Raw genomic sequence first — 15,893 nt, 5'->3', positions numbered from 1 at the left:
GAATACATTTTTTTCTCAATGGTACATGGCACCTACATAAAAACTGACTATGTACTAGGGCATAAAAACTTCACAATCCAATGCAGAAAGGCAGAAATATTAAATGCATCCTTTTTAGATCATGATGTAATAAAAATTACATGTAATAAAAAGCCATGGAAAGACAGACTAAAAATTAATTGGAAACTAAATAATATAATCCTAAAGAATGGGTGGGTCAAACAACAAATCATAGAAACAATCAATAATTTCATCCAAAAGAATGACAATAATGAGACAATATACCAAAACTTATGGGATGAAGCCAAAGCAGTTCTTAGGGGAAATGTATCTCTAAATGCGTACATGAATAAAATAGAGAAAGAGGGGATCGATGAATCAGGCACACGATTAAAAAAAAACTAGAAAAAAAAGAACAAATTAAAAATTCCCACTAAATGTTAAATTAGAAATCCCAAACACCAAAGAAGAGATGAGTAAAACTGAAAGTAATAAAACCATTGAACTAACAAATAAAACTAAGAGCTGGTTTTATGAAAAAATAAAAATAAAATAGATAAACTTTGGCTAATTTGATTAAAAAAAGAAAGAAGAAAGCCAAATTACCAGTATCAAAAATGAAAACAGTGAATTCACCACCAATGAAGAGGAAATTAAAACAATAATTAGGAGCAATTTTGCCCAACTCTATGCCAATAAATCTGACAATCTAAGTGAAATGGATGAATATTTGCAAAAATATAAATTGCCCAGATTAACAGAAGAGGAAATAAAATACTTAAATAACCCTATTTCAGAAAAAGAAATTGAACAAGCCATCAATGCATTCCCTAAGAAAAAATCTCCAAGATCAGATGGATTTGCAAGAGAATTCTACCAAACACTTGAAAAGCAATTAATTCCAATACTATATAAATTGGTTGGAAAAATAGGCAAAGCAATCCCACCGAATTCTTTTTATGATACAAATATGGTACTGATACCTAAACCAGGAAGAGCCAAAACAGAAAAAGAAAATTATAAACCAATCTGGCCAAGAATGCTAATTGACCATCTTTCTCACAGCATGGGTTGCAAACTCTTCTCTGCTCAACACCAGTTCCATCTCCTCATCCCAGAATGACAGCAAAGTTATTTAACCTCCTCTTTCATTAAGAAAGATTGATGCCATAGGAGATGAGCTCCCTTAAGCTCCTCCTCATTTATTCATCAAAATTAATTAGCATCATTCTTTTTCCATTCTTCCTTCAGGTCATAGAAAAGGTATCCCTAATGACAGTAACCTCAATGCCATTCACTCCTCATTCTATTAGGAACAAAGATCCTGGAAGGCTGGAAGGACCCACAGAGACCATTCAGTTCAACCTGAATGTAGGCGAGAATTCAGACCTCTAGTGGAGGGGGAACATACTTTCTAACAAGACAAACCACTGTCCTTCCAAGTAGCTTTCATGGATACAAAGTTTTTCTTACATGAAATTTCATTCAGCCTCTTGTCAATTTCCATACATTTCTCCTTGTGTTGCTACCAAGGACCAAGGAGAAAAAGTTTAAAGCCTCTCATCTATCTACAACATTCCTTCCAATATTTGAAGACAGCTCTCATGACCCAGGGGAACAATTGCCTCTTTTCCAAGCTAAACAGTACAAGCTCCTTCTGTCTGTCCTCAGATGATATAATCTTGAGCATCTTCCCCATCTTGGATGTTTTCTAACTTATCAATATACTTTCCAAAATATGGCACCTAGAACATCATACATGAGATAGAGTCTGACCAGGGTATCATTTACATGAAATTGTTATTTTATAAGATTTGACACTTTTCGACTCCCTATTAAGCCATTTTGGTTCCACATATTCTAGTTCAAATATCATTCTCTTTAGCAAAGAAAACAGAACCAAAGTCAGAGTTGAACGTTCTTTTTCTCTGTTGTCAGTTATCAACATTTCATCTACATCTAAGCAACAGTCTTACTTATCCCTTATTTGATCCTCCTCTTTTCCTCAATATAACTTTTATAAAGCAGGTTGCTATGCACCAAACAAACTGTTTCACCTTCTCTCCATGTAAAATGCCCTCTCCCCTGTGAGACCTTGTTCTTATCATCTCTCACATACACAAAATGCTGCCTCCTTTTCTTTACCTTTGATCCCTACCCCTTCTTTTAAGAAAAAACCAGAGTGGTGGAGTAGAAGCAAGAAACTCCAAGCAGCTCCAGCTTCCACCTTCTCCAATCCATGTAAAAGGGGATTCTGAACAAACTCTGGAGCTGCAGAACCCACAAAATGACACAAAGAAGCTAAACTCCTGCTAAGGACAGCCCAGCAGGCAGCAAGCGGCCAGCGCAGCACTCTGGGAGCCGAGCCCAGCCCCACTCCGAGGCTTTAGCCCCAGGGCGGGCCTGACCAGCTGCCAGCTGGAGGGACTCCAGATCAGCAGCAGCTGTGGCTGGTTCCAGATTTATCAACACATAGATGCGAAGGACAAACTGAGAGGTCAGTGCAGTCTAGACTTTGGGACCCAGTAAGTGGGAGTGCGTGGCTTTTGCCCCAGGGGAGAGAAGCCACTGAGACTCCCGGCACAGCCAGCCAGCGCCATATAGAGGCTTCAGCTCCTGGCCTGCAGAGTGTAGGGGGACCAAGCGACCAGTCTGAGGGGTAATTGCTCTTGCTTTAACCTTCTTGGATCTCGATTGCAGTCTAGAGTGGAGGTCCTGGAGTGTGTGTCCAACTTGCCAGAGCATGTGGAGGCCTCAGAGAGGGCACCCATCTAATACCTCCAGCAGCTGAGAAAACCCCAACTTTTGGGACAAAAGCTCCCCTGTCTGGTGGCAGAGTCCTATTGTGGCAAAAAGTCCAGGGGTCAAGTGACTGAGGGGTGACATGACCAGGCAAAGGAAACAAAGAAGACAGAAGATTCCAACATTAGACTCCTATTTTGGGGACAAAAAGGAGCAAAGCATGGAACAGGAGGAAGACAGTGAAGTCAGAACTCCTGCACCAAAAGCTTCAAAAGAAAATATGGGCTGGTTACAGGCCACACAGGCCATAAGAAGTATATAAGAGAAGTGGAGGAAAAATTAGGAAGAGAAATGAGAACGATGCAAGAAAATTATGAAATGAGAGTCAACAGCCTGACTGAGGAAAATCACACCTTAAAAAATAAACTAACTCAATTGGCAAAAGAGGCTCAAAAAGGCAATGAGGAGAAGAATGCCTTAAAAAATCCGAATTTGACAGATGGAAAAAGAATCTCAAAAGCTCAATGAGGACAATCATTGCTTCAGAATTAGATTGGAGCAAATGGAAGCTAATGACTTTATGAGAAATCAAGATGCTGTTAAACAGATCCAAGAAAATGAAAGAATAGAAGGCAATGTGAAATATCTCATTGGGAAAACCACTGACCTGGAAAATAGATCCAGGAGAGATCATTTAAAAATTATTGGACTACCTGAAAGCCATGATCAAAGTAAGAACCTAGAAATCATCCTCCAGGAAGTTCTCAAAGAAAACATCCCTGATGTTTTAGAACCAGAGGGCAAAATAGAGGTTGAAAGAATCCACCGATCACCTCTTGAAAAAGATCCCAAAAAGAAAATTCCTAGGAATATTATAGCCAGGTTCCGGAATTCCCAGATCAAGGAGAGAATATTACAAGCAGCCAGGAAGAAACAATTTGAGTATTGTGGAAACACAATCAGGATAACACAAGATCTGGCAGCTTCTACACTGAAGGATTGAAGGGCTTGGAATATGATATTCCAGAGGTCAAAGGAGCTGCGATTAAAACCAAGAATCACCTACCCAGCAAAACTGAGTATCATGTTTCAGGGGAAAATATGGTTATTCAGTGGAATAGAGGACTTTCAAGCATTCTTGCTGAAAAAACCAGAGTGAATAGAAAATTTGACATTCAGATACAAGAAGCAAGAGAAGCATGAAAACAGGGAAAAGGAATCATAAGGAACTTATCAAAGTTGAACTATTAACATTCCTACATGGAAAAACAATAATTGTAACTGATGAAACTTTTCTCAGTATGAAAATAATTGAAGGGAATAGAAATACATATATATATATATATATATATGTCTACATATGAGGGTATATGGGCATATGAATACATATGTGAATATGTGTATATATGTTTACAGGTATACATAGAGGGCACAGGACCAATTTAATAGGAAGGGATGATACTTAAAAGGGGAAATTAAGAGGTGAGAGAGGAATATAATGAGAGGAGGTGGGGGGAGACAGAATGGGGTAAACTATCTCATATAGAAGAGGTAAGGGAAAATGGTAACAATAGAGGGGAAGAATAGGAAGGCAAAAGGGAATGGGTCAACCTTATTCTCATTGAATTTGGCTTGGGGAGGGAATGAAATACACACTAAATAGGGTATCTCACCCTCCAGAAGAGTAGGGGGGGAAGGGATGAGAGGGGGGATGATGGAAGGGAGGGCAGGCTGGGGGGGAGGGAAGTTAGAAGCACCCACTTTTGAGAAGGGACAGGATCAAAGAGAATAGAACAAGTGGGAGGGGGGATAGGAGGGAGGGAAATATAGTCAGTCTTTTACAATATATCTACTATGTTATTGTTTTGCATTAGCTACACATGTACAACCTATACTCAACTGCTTACTTCCCAGTAAGGGTGGGTGACAAGGGAGGAAGGAAATGAATCTGGAATTCAAAGTTTTAAAATAAAATGTTTAAAATTATATATACATATATACTATTATTAACACTATCTTACATGTCATCGGGAAATAAGATATACAGGCACTGGGGCATAGAGATCCACCATGCCCTACTGGAAAAGTCGAAGGGGGTATGGGAGAAAATATGGGAGAGAGCAGATTGGAGGAGGGGATATCCTGTGGGACTGCTATTTTGGGGCGGCGGATAGGGGGAAAATGGGGAGAAAATTTGTAACTCAAAATCTGGCAGAAATGAATGATATAAATCAGAAGTTAATAAAGCATTTGACAAATGGAAAATACACACACACACACAAAGGAAAAGAAAAAACCCCATACAGCTTCATCCATGGAATTTTCCATGATCTCTCTGGTAGGCAATATCCTTCCCAATCAGACAATATAGAACTTTGAATATTCTCAGATATTATTGTCTAATACACTTCTTGTGTAATGTTGTATATTGTAGTTAACTGGGTTTGTGTCATGACTTGTTTCGCTATATGAGATAGTAACCTCCATCAAGGAAAAGCTTATATCTTAATTAAAATTTGTACCCTAGTACCTAGATGTGCTTTTCAATGATATAAACAAAAATTATTCTTTGTTTAAAAGTTTGGTATCACTCAATCCATTTCCTTAAGAAAAGACTGTTAGTCCAAAGAGTTTTCCTGGGATTTTGAAAAGGGCTTTACAGGAAAATATTATTCCTAAATATTTATAAAGGAGGTTGGCTGTTTTTTTTTTTATGCTTCCACAGAGTTTAGGGGTCACTACTGACAACTCTCCAAACAGGAGCGGATCAGTTTAGTTAAATGAAGCAAAGCAGCCAATTCCTTACACTTCAGGGCAGTAGGAATGGGAAGGAGGGAGGTTCATAAACAAAGAGGGACAAATGCCTTGATTACTAAAGGAACCGACATTATTTTTCCATGAGTCACTTCTGGGATTTTCATAAGCATTTGTTTGTGCCAACTCCCTCCCATTCACAAGTATGAGAGCCAGAAAATAATTTGAAATCACCATAAAGTAGCATCTGAGTCTTCTACTTTGTATGAGATGGTGGTCTGAGTAATGAGATCTTCCCCCTTGTGGTGAAAGAAGAGTGCTGCACTTTGAAACCTATGCTGAAATCCCAGCTCAAACACTTACTGGCTATATGACTTGGGATGTCAATTCCAAAAGTCATTTCACTTCTGCAAGCAGTCAGTTTGCTCATCTGTGAAGTGGAAATATTTCTACTTACACTACCTCTCTGACAAAGTTGTTGTGAAGAAAGTAAAAAGTTTTAAAATGTGTTCAGTCAATTTAGTTGGGTCCAATTCTCTGTGACCCTTTTTGGGGTTTGCTTGACAAGGTTACCAGAGTGGTTTGCCATTTCTTTCTGCAGCTCACTTTACAGTTGAGGAAACTGAGACAAACAGAGTTAAGGGATTTCCTTAGGCTCAAGCAACTAGTAAATTTCTGAAACTGGATTTGAACTGAGAAAAATGGGTCTTCCTGACTCTAAGCCCAGTTCTTTATCCACTGCACCACCTAGCTGTCCCTTTCCTCACTGGAAAGTACTATAAATATGAGTTGATTTTGTTTCCTAACATACACACTCTGATCCTGCCAGGAAAATCTCTTCTCTCCCATTCCTTCATGTCCATTTCTACCTTGGTATCTTTGTTCATGTTTTTCCCCCCTTGAAAACTTCCCCACTCTCCCCTTAGCCTATTGAAATGTTACCTAAACTTCAAAGTTTGGATTACAGAATGTGCACAGGATTTTAAATCTGAAAGGGACTTAAAAATTATCTGGTTCGGGGCGGCCAGGTAGCACAGCGAGTAAGAGCACCAGCTCCAGTGTTGAGAAGACCTGGAGATGGAATCCTGGGCTCAGACACTTAGCAACCACCCAGAAACACCTGGCCGTGTAACCTTGAGCAAGTTACTTAACCCCTGGGGCGGCCAGGTGGCTCAGCGAGTAAAAGCACTGGCTCCAGTGTCAGGATAACCTGGATCAAATCTGGGCTCAGATACTCAGTACCACACCCAGAAATAACTGGCCGTGTAACCTTGAGCAAGTTACTTAACCCCGATTGCTTAAAAAAAATAAAAATAAATTATCTGGTTCAAGGGCTCTTAACCTTTCTTGTGTCACGGACCTTTAGTGATCTGGTGAAGCCTGTGAACTATTCATAATAATATTTTTAAATGCATAAAATACATAGGATTACAAAGGAAACCAAGTATATTGAAATACAATTAACAAAAAAAAATTGGGGGGGCGGCGGCTAGGTGGCACAGTAAATAGAGCACCAGCCCTGGAGTCAGGAGGACCTGAGTTCAAACCTGGCCTCAGACACTTAACACAAAAACTAACAGTGTGACCTTGGGCAAGTCACTTAATCCCAAATGCCTTACCTTCCTCCCTCCAAAAAGCATAGACCCCAGGTAAAGTCCTGATGGTCCTTTTTTTTTTAAATGATAAGGAAACCAGGGCCCAAAATAACATCTTTATGTTTCAGTTACACTAAATGATGATAATAATACCTCCATTCCTTACTTCAAAAAGTTGTTGGGGGGGCAGAGTCAAGATGGTAGAGTAGAAGCAGGACCTCTGCTATTCTGGGGCGGTGGGTAGGGGAAAAACGGGGAGAAAATTTGTAATTCAAAATCTGGAGGAAATTAATGATGTAAATCAGAAGTTAATAAAGCATTTGAAAAAATGGAAAAAACAGTTGTTGGCAGTTGTGAGTATTTCTACCATGGTGAGACCTCTCAAGCCACACGCTGCCCCTCATCCCACTGCCGATGCGGCCACCACGCCCCAAAAAATCAAGGAAATAAAAGACTTGTTGCTCACAGCCGGGAGAAAAGATACCAAATCTGTCAAGATCAAGGAAAACAAGGACAACATAAAGTTTAAGGTTCGCTGCAGCAGGTACCTGTACAAATTGGTTATCACAGACAAAGAGAAGGCAGAGAAACTTAAACAGTCCCTGCCTCCTGGTTTGGCTGTGAAGGAGCTAAAGTGAAGGAATCATTCATTATTACACGTATATTAAAATGTAGGAGAAAAAAGAAAAAAAAGGAAAAAAAAAGTTGTTGAAAGGAATTCACTTAAGTTTAGCAAGCTCTCATTAGAAGCCTTAAGAGGGCTGAGACCTGTATCTTCTCTTTCTCTTGTCTCTCCAAAAGCATCTGGCATAGAGCTGGGCAAATGGTAATAATTAATAATCACACACATTTCTACATTACTTAAAGCATTTTCCTCATAGTCTCTGTTGTATATAGCCCTTCCCTCCTCTGACACAGCCACTACCCTGGTGGGGGTCCTCATTAATTCTAGCCTCCTGGCTGGTCTCCATGACTCAAGTCTCTCTCCACTCCAGTCCAACTTTTATTCAGCTATCAAAGTGATCTTCCTAAAATGCAGGTCTGACTATATCACTCTTCTGTTTGATAAACTCCACTGGCTCCCTGCTGTCTCCAAGGTCGATTCTAAAGTCTATTGCTTGGCTTTTAAAGCCCTTTATAACGTAGCCCCCTCTTACCTTCATCCCCTCCAAGTACCCTGTAATCCATATTTCCACACTGGCTGTTCCTCCATGCCTGGAATTCTCTTTATCTCTGCCTCCCAACTTCCCTGGAATTCTTCAAGTCCTAGCTAAAATCCTACCTTTCCATAAGAAGCCTTTCCCAATACCTAGCAATGCTGCTGCCTGTGCTCTGTTGATTATCTTACATGTATCTTGTCTATATCTCAGTTTGGACACAGCTGTTGGCCTCTTGTCTCTTCCATTAGACTTGAACCTCTTTAGGGCTGATCATGGGTTGATGTTTTTATTCATACATGAATTGGCTTTAAGTGATGCAGTTACACAAAGTCAGTCTCACTTTGTCTTCCAGAGTCATTGAAGTCCACTGGCAAAACAAGTCAGGACAACTGGCAACTGTCCAGGATGCAGTGGATGACCTTGGCCCCTTCAGTGTCTGACCATGCTCTAAGCATTCCACATTGCCTGCCTTCAGCTGCCTTCACAGCTCATTCACCCTTTCCACCAGGGGAAGTCTTTTTTTTCATTTTTCTTTTTATTTATTTATTTGTAATTTGTTTGTTTCCTTTTAGTTTACAGGATTCAATTCCACAATTCCTTGAGTTTCCCATTTTGTCTCCCTCCCTCCCCTCCCCTCCATGGTGGCATACAGTCAAGTATAGGATCTGTAAATACTTTCACATTATACATTAGTCAGGTTATAAAGATGGATTGTATCAGATGGAATGAAAAATGGTAAAGAGGACATAAAACCAAACAAGAAAAGGAAAAAGATCAGGTATTTTGCTTCCATCTGGATATAAACTCAGTTCTTTCTAGTTCTTTCTCTGGATGCACACATTTCTCTCCATCATGAGTCTTTTGGGGTTGACTTATATCACTGCATTGCTGAGAAGAGTCCAGTCTATCAAAGTTGGTCATCACACATACGTTGTGTCTGTAATTGTGTACACATTTCTCCTGGTTCTACTCTTCTCACTCAGCATCAGTTTGTATAAGCCTCTCCAGGTAAATATGAAGACCGTCTGCTCCTCGTTTCTTATAGCACAATAGTATTCCATAACATGCATATACCACAACTTGTTCAGCCATTCCCCAATTGATGGGCACCCCCTTAATTTCCAATTCTTTGCCACCACAAAAAGAGCTGCTATAAACATTTTTGTATAAGGGAAGTCTTCACATGCTTAGGGTAGACAACCTCCTAACTAAGGCCGGTTGCCCTCAACCTGGTTTAGCCCATCTGCTGAGACAGTATTACTGCTCATGCTACAGCTTCTTGGAGCCACAGTGAGAGATGCATGACAGGCAGACACCAAAGTTAGATGAGTGGCCCTGAAAAGGGCTTGGCAAATCCTCACATCAGAGGTGCTAGTCCTTCCTGAATAACCCATATGTCCCTGGCATGTAATAGGCACTTAATAAATGCTGATAGACTGAACGACTCATCAAAATCCAATGACTACCTTGGATGGATTTTGATGTATTATTATCCCTACTTTCAGATGAGGAAAATCACTCTCAGAGAGATTTAAGTGACTTGCTCAAAGCTACACGTGTAGAGTCGGGCCATTTCCAAAGTCAGTCCCTCTTATCTCCACCCAGGACAAAGAACATGCAAAAGGTTCTGTGCTTTCTTCAGTGTGGGCTCCCCCTCTTTTTATACGGTCCCTAACTACTCCTCCCAAGCCTCTTCATCTGCCATCCCTGTCTTTCTCTAAGCTCTTCTACAGCATCTGCTCAACACAGTGGAAGTTTCCCTTTGCCTCCATCATCACATCAAGGGTACCAATGTGATTCCTGAAACAGACCATCACCATAGTTACCCCAGGGCCCGCTAAGTGGCCCAGTGGATAGAGCTCCAGGCCTTGAGTCAGGAAGACGCATCTTTCTGAATTACAATTTGTCCTTAGATATTTCCTGTTACCCTAGGCAAATCACTTAGCCCCATTTGTCTTAGTTTCTTCAATTGTAAAATGAGCTAGAGAAGGAAATGGCAAACCACTCCAGTATCTTTGCCAAGAAAACCCAAAATGGGGTCATGAAGAATCACACACAACTAAAATGACTGAACAACAACCACAACAAATAACAAAACAAATGTGGGTTGAGAGAGTTTTCTCACCTGGAATTCTATATACTGAAGAAATCAGAGGTTGGACCAAAACAACAACAAAAACAAACCGTGATATGCAGAATGAAAGTCTAGTCTTTTCTTGCCCTGGTCAGATCATATAAGGGGTATTGTCTTCAGTTTGGGGCATGGCTGAAATTAATCAGCTACAACATTATATGTCCTAAATGTACATTTATATATATATATTATATTTATATAATATAATGTCCATTATATGTGCTAAACAGGATGTAAATTCATGAGGGCAGGTACTATTTTGCCTTTTGTATTTGTATCTCCATAATTAGTATAGCACTTGGCACCTAGTAAGTGCTTACTAAATGTTTTTTTTATTCTATTCATTCAAATCATCTAGAGAAATATGATCAGGATGGTGAAAATTAGGCATTTAGTAAATGTTTGTCAAATTGAATTATTGAATTGAATACTATGTTCCAGGAACTGTGCTAAATGCTAGGGATACAGTTAGGAAAAAGAAAGACAGTTCTTACACTCATAGAGGAATTTACAATTTAATGGGGGAGAGGGGTGGGAGGAAGAGACACCATACAAGAGGAGACTGGAAAGGGGGTAGGTAGGGTGGAGATAGGGAATGAGGTGGGAACACAGAATTGTTCCCAGGAGTTGGAACCAGGCAGAGTAGTAGATGCAAAGCAGGTATTGCTATTTGTTTAAGTTTTCTGTCACTGCACATTTGTGGGTGTTCATTTTAAAGTTATTTTCTGTGTCAGAAATAAATACCTGTCCCATATTTGATTTACATGGTACCTTGAATAACTTTCTACTTCAACCTTTGAATAGACTGAGGCAAACCTAAATGAGACAAAACTAAACTTTAAGTAATTTTTTCTTAAGAGTACTGAGATAGAGGTGTGACATGTCAAAGAATGTGAGAAAAGGAGGCTAACACTTCTTTTAGGAGACCAAACTCCTCCCGACCAAACTCAGTCCACCAAGTGCTCATTTCCCAAACAAAGGTGTCCTTTTGTAGAGAGGCTGCTGTATCCTGAGCCCAACAAAGAAGGAAACTGAGGCTCATAGGCATGATAGAACTGAGGATCAGAATGATCATAGAACTGGAGGTAGAAGGAACCCTGGAGCTACCTGATCATACCATTGTATGAAACAGCTAGATGGTGCAACAGAGGGAGCCAAGATGGGACCTGGAGAAAGGAAGTTGTTATTGTTATTGTTGTAGTGGTGGTGGTTGTTATTCATACATATCCAACTCTTAGTGACTCCATGGACCATATTGTCCATGAGATTTTCTTGGCAAAGATATTAGAGTAGTTTGCTATTTCCTTCTCCAGCAGATCAAGGCAAACAGATGCTAAGTGTCTTACTCAAGGTCACATAGCTCTTAAGTATCTGAAGTCACATTTGAACTCATATCTTCCTGACTCCAGGTGCAGCAGTCTACCCACTGAGCTATCTAGCTGCCTCCTGGAGCCAGGAAAACCTGAGTTCAAATCCAGCCTCAGACAACTTAATTTCTTTCTGCCTCACTTGCCTCCTCTATAAAATGAGAATAATAATAATACCTATCTCCAAGGGTTATTGTGAGGATCAAATGAGACAATATTTGTAAAGCCCTTAGCAAACTTTAAAGAATTATATGGGGATTCCCCAACTGATAAATGGTCAAAGGATATGAACAGGCAATTTTCAGAGAAAGAAATTAAAGATATCTATAAGCACATGAAGAATGCTCTAAATCACTATTGATTAGAGAAATGCAAATCAAAACAACTCTGAGGTACCACATCTCACCAATCAGATTGGCTAAGATGACAAAACAGGAAAATGACAAATGCTGGAGAAGATATGGGCAAATTGGAACACTAATGCATTGCTGGTGGAGTTGTGAACTGATCCAGTCTTTCTGGAGAGCAATCTGGAATTATGCCCAAAGGGCTATAAATAATTTCATATCCTTTGACCCAGCAATACCACTCCTAGGGTTATATCCCAAAGAGATCATAGAAGTGGGAGGAAGACCCATATGTACAAAAATGTTTATAGCAGCTCTTTTTGTGGTGGCAAAGAATTGGAAATTAAGGGGATGCCCATCAATTGGGGAATGGTTGAACAAGTTGTGGTATATGCATGTTATGGAATACTATTGTGCTATAAGAAATGAGGAGCAGATGGACTTCATATTTACCTGGAGAGGCTTATACGAACTGATGCTGAGTGAGACGAGTAGAACCAGGAGAAATTTGTACACAATTACAGACACAACTTATGTGTGACGACCAACTTTGATAGACTGGACTCTTCTCAGCAATGCCATGATATAAGTCAACCCCAAAAGACTCATGATGGAGAGAAATGCGTGCATCCAGAGAAAGAACTAGAAAGAACTGAGTTTACATCCAGATGGAAGCAAAATACCTGATCTTTTTCCTTTTCTTGTTTGATTTTATGTCCTTTTTACCATTTTTCATTCCATCTGATACAATCCATCTTTATAACCTGACTAATGTATAATGTGAAAGTATTTACAGATCCTATACTTGACTATAAGCCGTCATGGGGGTAGGGGAGGGAGGGGGACAAAATGGGAAACTCAAGGAATTGTGGAATTGAATCTTGTAAACTAAAAGTAAACAAATAAATTAATTTTTTAAAAAAAAGAATTATATGGGGGTGGCTAGGTGGCACAGTGAATAGAGCACCGGCCCTGGAGTTAGGAGGACCTGAGTTCAAATCCAGCCTCAGACTCTTAACACTTACTAACTGTGTGACTTGGACAAGTCACTTAAATCCAATTGCCCTGCTTTCCCCCCCTCCAAAAAAGAAAAAAAAAAGAATTATATGAATGCTGGCTTTTATTATTACTGATGAGAAAACTGAAACTCAGAGAGAAGTAACATCCAATTCACTTAGCAACTCAGTGCTATTTATTAAGCACCTACTATTTTCATTCTGGAGATGATTAGACAAAAACAAAATAGTTAGCAGCCCCAACAATCTTAACAGAGTAGATGAAGTTTGACGAAAGCATTTCTCTATAGCTCGTTGCACAGAGCTGGGCACAGAGAAGGAAACCCAGGCACCGTCTGCTCTTTGTTGTATGGATGGTTAAAGCATAACTTTGAAAACAGCATGAACAGAAAGCCTGTGCTTGGCGTGCTATAGAATTTTCAATACAAAAAGCCAACTGAGTTGAGGGTGAAAGAATGCAGGCAGCAGCCCAAACAGAAGACAAGGACACTGTGTGTACCTGAGGTGCTAGGTGAGTGACCTGAACCTGGCCAGGGGGAACAGGACTGACCTCTCATCCATTTTCCTGTGACTGGTGAAAGGTCATCCTTCCCCCAAGACACTTTTGGGAAAGGACTTTCAGGGAATGAGTCACTCACATCTACTCTGGGGGTTGGAGAAAATAAAAAAGTTGCCCAAGGTCATACAGACAGGAAGGGACAGAGCTCAGATTATCGGACTTAAATCCCAATGCTCTTTCCACTCTACCAAAAGCTACATCAAGCTCATTTAGGCTGACTTGTACCTGAGCCATGACCCTGACACGTGGTCATTAAGCCTTGCTCGAATGCCTCCTGTAATGGAGAGCTCAGGGCTACCCAGTGGAATGTAAGCTCCTTGAGGGCAGGGACAATTTAATTTTTTTTTGTATCCCCAAAACCAAGTACAGAGACCTGCTCGTTTTGTTGTTCAGTTGTGTGCTTCATGACCCCATTTGAGGTTTTCTTGGCAAAGATGCTGGAGTTGTTTGCTATTTCCTTCTTTAGCAAACTACACATGGTAGGTCTTAATACATGCTAGCTGGATTGACCCAGAGCATCTCACTGTACAGCTTTGAGTTTTTGAAACTTCTTCCTTATACTGCACTGAAAATGCTTCCCTAAACTCCCTACTCCTTCAAGGAATCATACTGCCCTACCCCTATACTATATCTTGTGCTCTCTTGCCTTTGTAGCTGGGCTTCAAGGGGATTATCCTCCCTTATCCACCCCTACTCCCCCATTCTCAAGCTGTCAATTCCACACAGGATTCCCAGGTGGAATGCAAAATAATAAATATAAATTGATAACTAACAGTTATTTAGCGACTATTCTATTCAATACTTCTCCCCTGTGTCCAGTCTCTTCTCTCTCAAGAAAGGGAAGGGAAAATCTTTTTTGCAGTGAAAATAAACAAGAAATCAAATCCACCTAAGAACTCCCAGCGTGGATGTGATGGATATAATCTAGTGCAAAGACCACTGGACTTGCAGTTAGAGAAAATGAGTTTAAATTCAGTCTCTACCATTCACTCTCATGGAACAAGTCATTTTATCTCTTTTGTTGTTGCTGTTATTGTTCAGTCATTTCCAGTCTTTGTGACCCCATTTGAGCTTTTCTTGGCAAAGATACTAGAGTGGTTTGCCATTTCCTTCTCCAGCTCATTTTCCAGGTAAGGAAGCTGAGGCAGACAGGGTGAAGTGACTTGCCCAGGGTCATATAACTAGTAAATGTCTGAGGCTAGATTTGAATTCAAGTCTTCCTGACTCTATACCTGGTGCCCTATCCACTACACCACCTCACTTCCCAGCTTTACCCCTTTAAGGCTCTGTAAAATGGGAGTATTGAACTAGAATGACTTCGAAGTTTCTTCTGCTACCTAACTCCTAGGTCAGAGGTTAGGCAGAATTTTGTTTGGTGAAGTCTGGATTCTGTCAAAGGGCTGCACTTGAGGACCTAGACGGCCCATGTGGCCTGGAGGCCACAGGTTCCCCAGCCCTGTCCTGAGTCAAAAAAAAAACAAAAAACAAAACTCCCTTGTTTTTCCAAGCTCCTGTAGTACTTATTGTACTCCCAAACAATCATCACTTAATATGCATTTGCTCATTCTCTGTACTACACAAATAAATAAGCTAAAGGAACATTGATTAAGGACTAATTCTGTGCCAGTCGTTGTGCTAAGTGCTTGGGATACAAAGAAAGGCCAACACTTTCCCTGTTGAATGAGGATGGGGACATTCTAAGGAGATAAGCAGTCTACTGAGATCAAATGAGATAACATTTATAAAAATGTGCTTGATACATAGTAGGTGGTATGTGTATGCTTACTACCTTCCCTTCTGATAGGGGAAGACAATATGCAGACAACCGTGTGTGTGTGTATGTGTGTGTGTGTATACAAGAAATATCCTTGGTAAACTGAGGTAATCTCAGAGGGTAGGCACTAGTGATGGGGGAATAGGGTAGGAGTGGGGAGACAGATACCAGAAAGGCTTCTTGCCGAAGGTAAGATTTGGGTTTAGGTACGAAGGAAGTTACAAAAGCCGGAAGATGGAAGTGAGAAAGAGAATGCCAGGAGTGTGAGACACTCAGCGAAACATCATGGAATCAGGACAGAGAATATTATGTTTGAGAAAGACAAGTCCAGTGTCATTAGATAGCAGAGTATGTGGAGAAGATGACAATGTAGGAAGGGGCCAGATTGTGAAGGGCTTTAAAAACCAGACAGAGGATTTTCGATTTGACCTGAGATAATTAACAA

At 40.3% G+C, this 15,893-nt stretch overlaps 1 pseudogene; it reads left to right on the top strand.

Moving 5' to 3' along the window:
* The first annotated feature begins 7,459 nt into the window (after positions 1 to 7,459).
* LOC138173838 (large ribosomal subunit protein eL38 pseudogene) lies at positions 7,460 to 7,765 on the top strand (annotated as a pseudogene).
* The last annotated feature ends 8,128 nt before the right edge of the window (positions 7,766 to 15,893 follow it).

This window comes from Petaurus breviceps, unplaced genomic scaffold, assembly GCF_028583685.1.
Source record: "Petaurus breviceps papuanus isolate PSGF00001 unplaced genomic scaffold, PetGlider_PUasm1.0 65, whole genome shotgun sequence".
NCBI lineage: Eukaryota > Metazoa > Chordata > Mammalia > Diprotodontia > Petauridae > Petaurus > Petaurus breviceps.
Note: the sequence above shows the minus strand (reverse complement) of the source record. Positions and strands in the feature narration are given on the sequence as shown.